At 48.8% G+C, this 15,264-nt stretch overlaps 1 protein-coding gene and 1 non-coding gene across 2 annotated transcripts in view; one reads left to right on the forward strand and one right to left on the reverse strand.

Annotated features, from left to right (window-relative positions):
- The window catches only part of ko (Stork-head domain-containing protein knockout), a 413,741-nt gene that overhangs the window by 162,942 nt on the left and 235,535 nt on the right, over positions 1-15,264 (forward strand). The gene's annotated exons all lie outside the window — the stretch shown is intronic.
- TRNAP-CGG (transfer RNA proline (anticodon CGG)) lies at positions 3,794-3,866 on the reverse strand. Its single transcript has one exon. It is a non-coding gene; the product is annotated as a tRNA-Pro (tRNA).

Genomic DNA, 15,264 nt, shown 5'->3' on the forward strand with positions numbered 1-15,264 from the left:
GAAGGAATACTCTATGAGCAATTATGCCTTTCTGTGTCACTGTGTACTCAACGAAAAGAGCTTAGAGAGGGAGGGAAAGACAAAAGAGGGGAACGATGCAAGGAAGCGTGTGAAATGGTGGCTCGAAGAGGCGTCCGTGTGCTGTGCGATGTCAGCGCGCGTTAAAGATCCCCAGGTGGTCCAAATTACTCCTCAGCCCTCTACTACGGCCCCTCTTTCTCTGTTTCCACTTTTACTTCCACCTTCCTCTCTTCCCTTACGGCGCGGTTCAAGTGTCCACATAAAAGAAGTGGGACTGTTACCGCGCCTTACCCTTCCTGTGAACCATTATTATTATTATTATTATTATTATTATTATTATTATTATTATTATTATTATTATTATTATTATTATTATTATTATTATTATTATTATTATTATTATTATTATTATTAATTTTACTATTATTGTTGTTGTTGCTGTTGTTGTTTTCTCAGTGCCGTCGAGCGCACGTTCCGCTCCTCCTGGAGAGAATGCAAGACAGGGCTATTACATATCGATATGGGACGCCCCACGATGCTAAGACAAAGACCCTCAAGCGCGGGGTCCAATACACTACTTCCTTCGCAGTGCATTGCAGGCGTGGAATAGCCGCGCGATGGAGGATTCATCGCTGTTAGCGTCATTACAGTATGAACTGCCCAATAGCAGCGGCGGTCTTTTTAAAACTGTCTTTTTGTTTTGTGCCCTCTTGCATTAATCCTTGACAGAACTGAATGTAGAGACGGCGGCTTCCTTGTGTATGCGGAAACGTCTTGTGTTACTGTAAGGCCGCATAGGGGAAGATGTACACTTCCTTCCTTCTTGCTTCATAGCGTATCAAAGCATCGCTATCGTGCCATGGGATGAGGTGCTACACGGTGTATTCGTCAGCCTTTTTTTTTTTTTTTCATCTAACGTCATCGCGACCATGTTAGGCACGAAAGTGGCCCCAGGTTACAGCTTGAACGCCATGTAGTAACCGGAAAAGGGCGGCACACGTGGCGGAATTGATCCGAGGCAATTTTTCTTTTTCGTCCTCTACGAATAATCGGGACAGGGATTGGTTTGTATACGGCTGTTCACTTACTGTACATAAGGTCCGTAGTCGATGATAAAAAAGGGGTAGCATATGCCTAAAGTATCGTCCGCTGACCACACTCTGTAAACGGTTCCTTTGCAGTGAACCATTTAACTTCCTGCGCGTAGCCAGTCCGGGAAGCTTGGCGATCTTCCGAGTTTCACAGAATCAAATGAGAGCGAGGGAATGAGGCTTATTTGCGACTGAAGATGGGTTTGAGTGATGATTCTCAAGTCTGCTATACTCTGCGCTGAAGGCACGGGGAGAAGGAAAAGGAAGGGGATCATGATGAGTGACAATACAGACGCGTTATTATTCAAACTATCCGAACATCCATCCGGCACTTTCTGCGATGGCAGTCCGCCGCGATCCCTGATTTCGCCTCTTGCACCGAAAACGGCATTTTCGCTAAGTTATCTGCACAATTTAGTCATCGCACATCAGGCACGGGGCCAGAATATTTTTCCGGAGGGGACCGAAGTATATTTTTGCATACAGTGAGGGGGAGGGGAATGAGTGGTGCTGCCAAGTGTTTCGGAGCAGGTTTCAAAGCAGACCCCCCCCCCCCCCCCCCACACACACACACATACACACTTTATTCACAGAAGAAAGCAAAAGCTGGTAGAGTTAGGCCTGAAAACTGTTTGTCATGCGTGGTTTCGAGACATGGATACAGTGTTTGAGGCGCATATCAAACGACCGTGTGCAACAAGCAAGGATGCGAATTTGAAATTTAACACGAAATAAAGGGCGACACTGAACCGCTACAGTATAAGCCCGTTGCCCATTCCAGGCTGCTCTATTCCCTGGACAAGGCATGGCGGCGTCCATCGAAGCCAGATCAGCTCGTTTCACGCCCACTTCGCTCTTTTCTTGCGCCACAACACAACAGCAGGGAATGGTGCATAAGACTTTCATTTTGTATATGTTACCTGCACCATTCTGTTTCCTCGAGTTTTTTCAGAAGTCTGCATCTCTTTTTCGCCTGATACGAAATCGAATTAGGGCGCCGAATCCAGTTGCCATGAAAAGACGACGTTAGGATAATCGGGGCGTTTAATGCCGCTGCGCTGAATCTAATTTTCTCAGTTTTTCTTTCCTTGCAAGGTAACATCGCTAACGCGCTGGAAGCCAAAAGGATGACAATTGAACTTGTCGCTCTCATTATTTATCGTATGAAATTATTTTAAAGAAATCTATTTTAGCTCCGGAGTTCTGCGGTGCGTACATGGTGCCATTCGTTTTTTTTTTTTTTTTTTTTTTTTAAAGCAACTTTCTTGGGTGCCTGTTCTTGGCTTGACCGGCGTCGGCGTCACGCATTAATCACATGCAGATCCGCAACAGTTTTCGCAGTGAGTGACTTAAATCTAGATATAAAGAAAAACAAGACCTTCACACCACTTATGCACGAAAAAGTCCCGTTTCTCACCCTTATAACTTCTCCCATTGCTTTAACGACCTCGCAAAGCACTTGTATATGCCTTCACTTTCAGAAACACCCATAGGACCTGCAAGTATGCGTGCCTCCCTCCATTTCTCCGACTACAAGTTTTCCTTTATTGAAATCGAGGACTGGCAAAGGAGTGTTACTTTCAGAACGAATGTGGAAATAAAGTATACGCTCCGCAATTGTGCATGTACCTACATGACCCTCAAGATTTTTTTCGCTTCAGGGAAGCTGCCTCAGGGTGTGGCATCTTTCACCGTGTTCTCTATGAGTAACATCATAGGTTTGGGAGCGGCACTATAGGAGGCCAGGGCGGTGGCGCGCGGTGAATGACAGTGGAGAGACAGTCTCCCCTATAGCTATTTAATGCGAAGAATGGCATTGATGATAACATGTAAACACGATGCTCAAGTTGCCTTTTAATGGTGTTTCTAGCTATCACGCGTCCAATTTTACTTCTATGCGCCGCAGAGTACGCAGTAATGCAGAACACCAAACAGTTTCTTAGATGCAATATATATATATATATATATATATATATATATATATATATATATATATATATATATATATATATATATATATATATATAAAGGAAAGAAGCCAACAGTCGGCGAGGCCAAGGAAAGCATTGGGGATTGTATACTTTGTCTTTTTTTTTATTTTTACTTCGGTAATCACATAAATTAGTAATGTAATCTGTTTAGGGGAAAGATAATTAAACACAAAGTAGAAGCAAAAACAACGTGCCCATGGTGGGAACCGAACCCACGACCTCCGAATATCGCGTGCAGTGCTCTTCCAACTGAGCTACATCGGCCGCTGTCCCCCCTGCTACTTTCTTGGGTATTAATGTTGTCTGTATACGAACCTTGAGAGTGTTCACCAGCGCCACCCTCAACCATAGCTGTGGACGTGGAACGTCCTGTGTTACCGCCAACGTCACGTAGAACGTGATCAAGAGCGAGGGCGAAAGCTGTGCTGGAACCCTCTTACGCTACCTATGGCTTCAAGACTGCCAGCACCGAGACCCCCGTAAGCTACAAGCAGATAAATGAAGGAGAAATGAGGGTGCTCGTTGTACTGCATAAAGGAAAGAAGGCAACAGTCGACGAGGCCAAGGAAAGCATTGGGGATTGTACTTGATGTCTTTTTTTTTAATCTTTACTTCGGTAATCACATAAATTAGTACTGTAATCTATTTAGAGGAAAGATAAATAAACACAAAGTAGAAGGGAAAACAACGTGTCGATGGTGGGAACCGAACCCACGACCTCCGAATACCGCGTCCGGTGCTCTTCCAACTGAGCTACATCGGCCGCGTCCTTCTGCTACTTTCTTGGGTATTAATGTTGCCTGTATACGAACCTTGAGAATAATATATATATATATATATATATATATATATATATATATATATATATATATATATATATATATATATATATATATATATATATACACACACCAGCTGTTCACCAGCTGCCGCGCTCTTTCCTTTTCTCAACAAACAGAAGCAGACCCAGATGTCTAGGAGGCGTTAGTACAGCAGGCATCAGCGGCATTTGAAATTGATTTACAGGATAGAAATGGCGTAATATCTGTCACAATTCTCTGCGTACACATGTACCATGCCGTAAAGGAAGGGGGAAATGTGAAACAGTAGTCACCGTCTTTACTCGAAGCATCATTCACCGCCACATTCGCAACAAATGCGTGGCAGAATGCGGCACTGAGGCTTTCGCCTTTCACCACTTTAGTCGCCAAAGTGTCTCGTAATGTTTCCTCCGCTTCGCTTCCGAACCTGAATTAGCACGCACGTGACACTTCCCTTCTCGCAGAAAAAGCCCCCAGGGCGAGTTAGACAGGCTGTGTCGAATAAAACGTTTTGAGATGAGCGACATGGGCCACTTGCGTTTTCCGTGAGCATCGCCCGCATTGTGTGTGGCGTGATATGAGGTAGTTAAAGTCACTCAGACGCTCCAAGATTAAAAAAAAAAAAAAGAGGGCCAGTATAGTAGCACAGCAGCTTCTGGGATAATCCACGCTTGCGCAGCGGGTTCCACAGTCACACTAAATCGCCAGGTGCATAGACACGGGCGTCGGTTTTCGTAACGTTCCTTGGAGGCTTGCGGAGGCGAGCAAGGCGGCGAGCTTCTTCAGCTCGACAGAGCGGCGATAGAAGGGTCGTCGTGGAATGTGAAAGGTATCCAGTCAGCTTCGGGGAACGCGAGCGTAGAGGAGGTAGAACGGACTGTAGCCAGTAGTCTCATGTTGCGGGGTATTATATGCGTACGTGATAAAAGGGAGGATGTCGTCCCAGTTCTTATGGCGAGAATCGACGTACATTTCCTGCATAGTGTTGAGAGTGCGGTTGGTGCGTTCAATGAGGCCGTTCGTTTGGAGATGTTACGGCGTTAAATGACGGAAATCACATGCACAGGGGGGCGAAGAAGTTCTTCGATAACATCAGCAGTAAACTGTCGTCCACGGTCACTGATTAGATTTCGAGTTGGACCGTATCAAAGAACGAGAAACCGCAGAAGAAACTTGGACACCTCGGAAGCAGTGGCTGACGATACTGCGGCTGTTTCAGAGTATCGGGTGAGGTGGTTGACGCACACAATGATCCATCGGTTACCGTTGGAAAACGGTGGAAAATCGGCCCACTTGCTCGAAAGATGCTGTCGGAGGTGCGACAGGTGGCCCCGGCAGGTGGGATGTAGGGAGCTTGTAACGCTGGCACTGCACACAACTGGCTACATTGCGTTTAATGGCTTGTTGCATTTTTGGCCAGTAAAATATTTCCTGTGCCCTCTGAGGGGGTTCGGGCAAAACCCAAGTGGCCAGAAGTCGCGTCGTCGTGCATCGTTTCAAGAATAGGAAATAGGAGGTTTTCGGGACCGACGAGAAGAAAAAGCGCACCTCCAGGGGTGAAATTCCGCTTGTAAAGTATCCATCGCGAACACACACACAAAAAAAACGGGCATCCGGATGAATTACGTGCAGCGTCGAAGAACGTTGTCTTCGCGCTGTTCATTCCGGAAGTTGTGAAGATCAGGAAACGGTGGTGACATAGCTGCGAGGTAGTCTTCAAAGCTGTCTCCATCTCAACCAGTAGTCGGGAGCGGCAAGCGCGAGAGGCAGTCACCGTTGGCGTGATGACGGTCGCTCCTGTACATACAGTGAAGTTGAACTCTTGGAGGCACAAAGCCAATCTCGCGAAACGGCCGCAGGGATCACGAGGGTGGTTTACAAGCCAACACAGCGAATGATGGTCGGTGACGATAGTAAAATAATTTCCTTAGGGATAAGAACAAAATATTTGCACAGAAAAAACAATTGCAAGACACTCTTGTTCAGTCATTGTGTAATTGCGTTCCGACTTAATCAGCGAACGACTGGCATAAGCTATTGCATGCTGAGCGTCACCGTGGCACTGTATGAGCACTGTGCCAACGCCGACACCACTATCGTCGGTGTGAACTTCGATTGGAGCAGAAGGGCAGAAGTGGCGCAGCACAGGGCCCGACGTCAGAAGAAATTTCAGATAGCGGAAGGCAGAATCACAGTCACCAGTCCAGTTGAAGGCTGTATCCTTGTGCAAAAGGCATGTAAGAGGATAGGCGATGTCTGCAAACCTGGGGATGAAACGGCGAAAATAAGAACATAGTCCTAAGAAGCTCCGAAGTTCCTTCACTGATTTCGGTGCTGTGAAGCTGGTTACAGTCTGAATCTTCTGGGGATCCGGCCGAACACCATCATCATCAACCAAGTGGCCAAGGACAAGTGCCTGGCGTTCGCCAAAGTGGCACTTCTTCGAGTGGCTCTTTCAATGCAATCAAAAACGATGGCGAAGCGGCTGTTATGCTCGTGAAATGTCTTGCCGAATATCACAACATCATCCAGATAGCGTAAGCAAATTTTACACTTTAGTCAGCGTAGAATGCTGTCCATGAAACGTTTAAATGTGGCAGGGGCATTGCATAATCCAAATGGCATGACGTTGAACTCATAAACACCGTCGGGTGTCGCAAATGCTGTCTTTTCTTTATCGGTCGGGTGTATTGGTATCTGCCAATAGCCTGATCTCAAATCAACTCAGGATAAGTATGAAGCTGTGTGAAGGCATTCGATGGCGTCGTCGATGCGTGGAAGGGGATACACGTCTTTTTTTGTCACAGTATTAAGTCGACGATAATCAACGCAGAATCGCCATGTATTGTCTTTCTTTTTAACCAGGATAACAAGAGCCGCCCAAGGACTTGAAGATTCCTGAATGACTCCGCGTTCAAGCATGTTACGAACTTGCTCATCGATTAGCTGACGTTCGGTTCCTGACACACGGTAAGGTTTTTGTCTGATCGGGCGAGCGCATTCAGTATCAATCGCATGATGAACACGAGAAGTTGGAATCGCTGGCGGCTAGTCCCGGGAGAAATCGAAACGGACACATGCTTGGAAAGTAGCTCAATCAAAATTCGGCGCTCGGTTGTGGACAGAGACGGGTTAACCATGGCCTGAACTCGAGACTCTGCTGTGGGGTGTGCCTTCTCTTCATGAGCAAGGGTACTTAGTGTAGCCAGAGAAATCGACAAACCTTCCTCAAAATGGGCGAGTTTCATGCCGCGAGGTAACACGGCTGGCTCTCCCGAATATAGTTCACTGTCCACAGCGAGGTGTGGCCTCTAGTCACTGAAACGATGCGACGGGGAACCAAGACACTCGCCTTTGCGCAGGTGATTACAGTAGGTTCAACTACGGCGTCAAAATCGTCACACTTGTTCCTCGATAATACAACCAGAATGAACTCATACGACATCGCAGGGACAACTGTGTCCTCCGATACGCAAAACGCTCCCAAATCAGGAGATGAGCTCTCCACAAGAGCTGACATCAACATAGTGTTTAGTGAAATTTGTCCAGTTCGGCACTCTAAAGTTGCACCACACTGTTGCAAGAAGTCTATTCTAAGAATGACTTCATGAGTAGAACGATACAACGCTGTGAATTCTGATCGAAACGCTTGACCACCGATAACAACGTTTGCACAACACACACCAAGTGGCACCAAAGATCCATCGCCAACACCACGAAATATGCGACCATTTGATTCACGCTGAACATCACTTTGTGTCCCAAACAACTCTTGATAGCTAAGCTTATATATAACAGACACGGTTGCCCTAGTATCCACCAACGCCATAGTGCGAATGCCATCAATGAGTACTAGAGGTATCGACGAGTCTGACTCTCCGGCGCCCTCACTTCCATCAGCCGCGCCGCCTAGTTTCCCGGAGGTGGAGAACGGTGTCGAGGAGGTGGTGAGCGTAGCTGTCGTTGGGCTGGTGCCGTCATACTGCGGTCAGAAGCAGGCGAGGTGTTGCGCAACTGTGCTGGGTTGCAGTTTTAGCCGTCCCAAGTTGATGAAAGCATTGGGCGATTAATTTGAGTGTCGAGCCAATGAAACCGTTGGGCCAGGAGCGATAGTCTTGCGGTCGCATTCCCCGTCGATGGCATTAGTGATATATATGTCCTGTAACACCACAGCTGTAGCACACAGATGGCAGGAGCCACCGGTAAGCGGTAAGGTGCGCATAAACTTGATCAGGGTGGGAATCGTAGTCAGGCCTGCGTTACTAGCGAACGACTCCGCCTGTGCTGGTGTTCCTTCGTCCCAATCGGTGCTGGGAAGCGAGAGTGCCATACTGTCGGCGGTTGTCGAAGTTGGGTGCAGTGTAAGCTGGGGTCGAAGAAGCAGATGAGGTCACGGGCTCTGGCTGCAGCCCGCAACCTTCATATTGGTCTTCATCTCGGAAGAAATAGTCCTGGTTTCGAAGAAGTTCTCGGACGATCCGGCGCATCAAGTCAGCCATTGACTCCGGAGCACCAACATTTACACTTGCTATGGAAGTGACAATGGCAGTCGGACAAATTTAGGGGCGATACGACGAAGCTTAAGGTTTTCGAAAGTCAGTGCCTGATCACGTCAGCGGTAGAGTTCAAATGATCTCCGCTGATCAGGAATGCATATATATCTTCAGCGATGCCTTTCAGCAAATGCCGAACTTTACCTTCTTCAGACATTAGTGGGTTCACCACATTGCACAACTTCAAAATTTCCTCAATGTATGGGATACAAGTCTCACCAGGTACTTGGGCTCGCTCGAGCAACGTTTGTTCTGCCCGTTTATTCTTTGCAGCTCCATCGCCGAAGCACTTCTTTATTTCCTCCGTGAATCGGCCCAAGCTGGTCGGTGTGTCTTCGTGGTTGTCAAACCAAATCAGTGCGGTAGCTTCCAAGAAGAATACAACTTTAGCTAATTTCACCGGGGGGTCCCATTCATAGCACCGGCTCACCCGCTCGTAATGCGTGAGCCACTCATCGATATCTTGGTCAGATTTCCCAGTAAACGTCCGGGGCTTGCGATAATGCTGCCAGTTTTTGCTAACCGCTAGTGGCGTTCGCTGGGCGTTGCCTTCTTCAGCCATATTCAAGGGCAGCGGTGGTAAGCCAGCGAGGCGGCGGCTGCGTCGAAGGTAAGAGGGATCCGTCTTAGAGTTCCCAGCACCTCCACCAAACTGTTACGTACTGAGTACGTAACAATGCGTTTATTGGGGAAACCGAGAGTCCAAGGTTCAACAGCTGCCGCTTCTTACTTATTCTTCCCCCTCTTTCTCCTCCTGTTTGCTTCCGAACCTTAATTAGCGCGCACGTGACTGTACATATGTGTATATACCCGCTGGGTATATATATAGGCTGGGTAACTTTCACTGGGTTTGCTTATTCAGTGTGGTATCTTTGGTTTAATACAGATGTAGATAATCTGGAGAGGGTTCAGAGTATTGGTGTGCGAAATGTCTTTAATAATTATCGCAGGGACTTTAACGTTTCATGTGCAAAAAAAGCATTTTGGGGAGGCATCACTGGAAAAACGCAGATATTCGCTGCGGCTGAATTTTTTTTTTTTTGACAGTATTTAGACAGCAAGGGTGGCATAAACCGCGACTTACATATTCATGCTCCTGTGTTTTGCTATGCCTTGACCATCCGCTAAAAGAAATTGGCTGAAGGTCTGACACATATAAGTATGATTTTTTTTTCCGAAGGTCTATTGCAGATGGGTGTAGGCTGTATGAAGAGGTAATGTTATGTCCAGCCGTTCATTTCCTGCATCTCTTTAAATATTTTGTTCTTAAAAAGTACCGGTGATGTGTCATGGCTGCATTGTTTGTTTAGTGGTTTGCTGCCTGTTTTCATTTGTATGATTTCTATCCCCCCCCCCTCCATTCGCCCTTGCCCACTGTAATGGTATCTTGTGGCGCGGAGGCTTTCGCCATAAATAAACATTAAAAAAATCTAATCTCGGTAATCCCTAAAAAGCTGAAAATTGGTTCAAATGAGTAATAGTTTGAATTAAGGGTACTCCCCGTAATGCACGCGATGTTAAAGGATCCCTGAAATGACACTGATTTGTAATGTTCCCACGCAACAACTCTTTGTCAGTATTAACACAGACTGAAAAAGCTGTGCGTGCCCGTTAATTTGTAAATAAGCTTTAAAAATGGCCTTCGCAACCGATTAGGGCGACATTTCAGTTCTTAGCTGCCTGTGCCCCGTCCAGTGGGGATCTGGGAAAGTTTTTATCGCCGACGTCTCAGGTGTCTGTGAAGCTGGCTTAAAGAAAAAAATTCTTGTTGTTACGGGCGATATAATACCAATAATTCCTCCGCTTTTTATAACCTTTGGAAATATCGTTTGAAGCCCCTTTAACGAACCAAGACATTAGGGCGAACTCTACGCAATTTCGAGTTAAACCAGTTCGCTTTAGCGAGATTACGCTGTGTTTCTTTTCCCTTCGTAACGTAGAGAATCGTCTCCATCGCTGTCATCATTACATCTTCCTATTGTTGAAAAAAAAAAAAAAAAAAAAAAGGCTCCAAAGTCGTAGATGGCACAAAAAGACCGCCTGAGATATCGCAAAGTGCCTTCCGCACCACCGTGTACCCGCTAAGCGCAGGATAAGTTGCGCAGCACGTGCTTGCCCCCATCCATTCTCGCGCCCAGAGCGCACTCAGTCGCCCCCGTCGAAAGAAGTCTTGCTTCTTGCTTCCTCGAGCCCGTTCTCAGCACATCGTGCCCTAAACGGACGCGCCGACGGTGTCGCCTTGGCTTCTTCAGTTTCGCGCGTCGCGTTGCTCGGAATCCGCCTCTACCGGTGGCCGCTCTGAGCGACTCGTCTCCTGTCCGGGCCAATTCCTTCGGAAAGGTAGCTTCCGCGCGCATCCATCACCGCCGTCCCGATCTATCAAGGTAGCGCTGTGCGAAGACCTCCGCGCCATCGGAGGACAACGCGGCCATGTTTTTCACCACCACCACCTTGTGGGTGGGCCGCCACGTTGTACACGCAACAACAGAAGCAGCAACTGCGCGCGCTCGTGCGCGGAAGCGCTGCTGAGGAAATCAGCCTCCGCGTTTGGATCTGCGGTCGCTTGGGACGCGCGGATATATTGTGCCTGCACTCTACCCGCACTTCGACGACCATTGGGCACGCAGGGTCCAACCGGAGGCGGGCGCGGATTGGATGGCGTTTTGATGCTTTCTTCTGCTCAAACCTTCATGCTCTTGTAGGAGCTAAAGCATTCTTTTTTTTTTTTTTTTCATTTTGCCACGCCCCAGCTTTATTGTATTACGGAGGTAATTCCACCCGTAGCAAGCGCCGCCGATCGAAATCGGGATCACGTAGGGCCGAGAAAAGCTTGGTCTGGCTTCAGTGTGCATGGCGTCAACACCTTGAAAGGCCTTACGTACGGAGACAGTTCCACTGCGCACGCGATTGCTCACCCCTGTAACTCAAATCTGACAATTATGCTGAGAATTCCGCGTTAGCTTAACAGGGTCGAAAAAAGAATGGAAAAATGCGCGCATGAAGTCCTACCATTTGAGAACGGTTTGGGATGTACTACATACCTGGAAGATGAAGGTTTCTTCGGCAATATACTCAGCGCTTAAAAACACATTGAACCGAAGCCTCACCATCACACTATGTCACCCCGTGAAGTGTTACGCATCTGTGCAGAGTCATACGCTGTAATGGGCCCTCCCTGAAGCGTGCGAGTCATCAAGGCAGCCTGTCGTCACTGATGAGGAAGATGTCTCGAGGACGAACCTTGTTTTTGTGAGAGCACTTTGTTTCATGAGTTGTGCAATTTGCGCGCTCGTCCCGTCACGGCTTTGGCGCAGTTCAGTGCCTTTCGAATGACTCTGCTATCGAAGTACATTTGTACTCGTACATTATTAGCGCGAGCGTGCAGCTTCCCGTTACTAACGGCGGTCTGTCTGCCAGGCGCCAGACCCTTTGTTCACGGCGCTTGTACCTACACATTTTCCGGGGAGGTCATTTACGCGCGGCTTTTTATGCAAGGCGGATCAGGCGTTTTATTACTATCATTATACCCTTGATCTGCGACGCCTATCGACATTTCGCGCTCAGTCCACACCACGCATCCGCCCGCAGAATGAAGACAGCGGTCGCTGACTACTGTCCTTGCGTGCCTCTGCTTGATGGCCCTCTTGGAGAGGCCCTTCGAATAATTTGCTCAGGAGGCCGAAGAACTCAAGCACCGACGACGAAGGGACTCGCGTTCGACGAAGCCTCCAGCTGAACGGTGATGAGAGGCCGCAGCAATCGCCACCGCGTGTCAAATGCCGGCAGTGCAGGTGGCCGCAAGCTGGAGGAAGGGGAAGTGCGCGCAGGCATACACGAAGCCTCGCTGTTCTTCGTCCATTACGCAAAGCAACTTTTCCTCTCAGCGCCGGCAGTGTAGCGGCAGCCGTGGTCCTCGCTGGAAGTACTCGAAATCCCACGGGCCAAGGTTGCCTCGGAATGAAAGCGGCATCGAGTGTGCAAATCCCACGCCGGCGCTCGGGAGCGTTAGCGTACAAACAGGGCCGAGTGCCCGACGAGTGGGTTAACGCGGACGTGGCCGCGGGGGACAGGCTCCTTTTGTCGACGCCGAGTTGCCTGACGCACGATCACTCACCCGACGTTCAAACAAACAAACACTCGTGGCGGTTAGCCGTCGAGGCGGAGGGGAGGTGCCCCGCTTCGGGCACCGAGGTCGCGAATTCGGCTGCAGGGAGCCACGCAGTCACCTTCGGCTAACCTTACGGGATGCGCGTGGGAGTCGCACTCAACTGCCGAGTGCGCTCGCTTGCTGGCGCACAGCTTCCGTAACGTCGTACGTATGGGGCGCACGCTGGAATTACGCGCTCAGGAAGGCAGGCCTGGTTGCGAGAGCCGCAGGGAGGAGCGTTCGCAGTGACCTTATTCACCACTGCGGCACTCTGACCGCATGAAGCTTGACGCGCTAGCCCCCGAAGAGCCCTCATGATCCATCAGTGACACTAATTTCGCACAGAGTGTGAATAAATCAGAACAAAGCTTTCTAAAGCACACCAGACTCGTAAAAGGCTTCACATTCAATGCCTTCCCTGACAGTTCATGAGTGGACTGCCTTGCGTCAATTCACGCGTTGATTAAAAACTCCCGCGGCGTGGCGCGTGCCCCGAGTCTCTTATTAGCTATATCAGTAACTCCCCGCACATGTAGCACATAGTAGTTAAATTCGTTGCGCTGTGTGAATACGAGACCGGCTTGCGCTACCGTATGCCGAGCACGCTTGTTGGCATTCTTCCCGCATTCCTGCGCTGGCGTACATCAGTCGCCAGGGAAAGTTGGACGACGCAAGCACGCTTGCGGGAGAGGAGCACGTGCTCTCTTCTGTGCGCGGTGCCTCGTCTCTCGCATCCTTATCGGAGTCTCATAGCCCGTGTGCAAGTTTTACGCGCGAGGTCGTCTCTTTCTTCTTTTTCGAAATCTGGTTCACCGGCGCTGATGTACGTGACTGATGGGGTCGCGCGACGGCGGCTCGCGGACCTCCATTCTGCAATACGCAGTCGTAGCCCGGGTGCGGGGAGTGACGTTTCGCAACTTTGTTGATTCCGTGGGGCGCTGCCTGGCTGACAGCGTCTCCTATCCGTGTGACCTGTTGGGAGCGATGGCGGAAACCTGCAAAAGCGCGTATTCTTATCGTTGTGCGGTCGCAGCGCCTTCCGGGCGCGGTCCGGGCTCTGTTCACATCTATTGCACTCACTGTATCTTTCTTTTCTTCCTCCGCCCCGCCTGCAGCGCCTTAACTGCTTCTTCTCTCCTTGTCGCTGGTTTCTCAACTCTGTTCCAGACACCCTCATTATAGCACTCGCGGCGCCGGTGGCCATGCCCGCAATGTCGGCCGGGCCTGATTTGCATGCTGCACAGTATTCGTTCCGCCGTCGCCCCACGAGTGCTCGGCGGCGTCAGCGCGCGCAGCCAAGCGAGGCAGTGCCTCATCCTTCTCCCCCGGACTCCGTCGTAGGCGCCGTTCCGCTGCCACCGGCCCCAGCACCGTGGAGACCGCAGCCGTTTGTCGCTTTTTTGTATCTGCGCGTCGTCGCCCCATGTGCGCTAGAAAACTGTGTCAGGAACGCTCCAAAAGACGGGTTTCCGAGCAGTGGCTCCTGTTGTTCCCACCACAACGCGCAGTCCAATGGAAAGCCGGAGTAATACGCACGGACGGCCGGCTGTTATCGGAAAGAAGGGTTGGCCATTTTTTTTTTATTTTTTTGCATTTATTCGTCCTTGTAGTGTCCTTCTAGTATCCAGGCGCCTCGCGGGATTATTCACGTCGTTCTAATCCTTTTTATCGAATCTAGGCGTGTCTCTTTCTTTCTCGTTTTGCATATAATTATGACAGTTAACTTTTTAAAACGCGCTAATAGTTTTACGAAGGGGTGAAAGTTTGCGTTTGTTGTTACTCCCGATGTCCTGGAACGAGAAAACCAATGACTGTATATATATATATATATATATATATATATATATATATATATATATATGAAGGAAAGAAGCCAACAGTCGGCGAGGCCAAGGAAAGCGTTGGGGATTGTATTTTGCTTGTTTTTATTTTTTTTTTTTAATTTTTACTTGGATAATCACAGATATTAGTAATGTAATATGTTTAGGGGAAAGATAATTAAACACAAAGTAGAAGAAAAAACAACGTGCCGATGGTGGGGACCGAACCCGCGACCTCCGAATATCGCGTCCGGTGCTCTTCCAACTGAGCTACATCGGCCGCTGTCCCTCCTGCTACTTGCTTGGGTATTTATGTTGTCTGTATACGAACCTTGAGAGTGTTCACCAGCGCCGCCCTCAACCATAGCGGCGGACGTAGAACGTCCTTTGTTACCGCCAGCGTCACGTAGAACGTGATCAAGAGCGAGGGCGAAAGCTGTGCTAGAACCCTCTTACGCTACCTATGGCTTCAAGACTGCCAGAACCGAGACCCCCGTGAGCTACAAGCAGATCAATTAAAGGCAAATGAGGGTGCTCGTTATAATACATGAAGGAAAGAAGCCCACAGTCGGCGAGGCCAAGGAAAGCGTTGGGGATTGTATTTTGCTTGTTTTTTTTTTTTTTTAATTTTTACTTGGATAATCACAGATATTAGTAATGTAATATGTTTAGGGGAAAGATAATTAAACACAAAGTAGAAGAAAAAACAACGTGCCGATGGTGGGGACCGAACCCACGACCTCCGAATATCGCGTCCGGTGCTCTTCCAACTGAACTACATCGGCCGCTGTCCCTCCTGCTACTTCCTTGGGTATTTATG

The sequence above is a fragment of the Amblyomma maculatum genome, chromosome 1, assembly GCF_055883805.1.
Source record: "Amblyomma maculatum isolate TAMU_Amacu chromosome 1, ASM5588380v1, whole genome shotgun sequence".
In the NCBI taxonomy this organism is placed as follows: Eukaryota; Metazoa; Arthropoda; class Arachnida; order Ixodida; family Ixodidae; genus Amblyomma; species Amblyomma maculatum.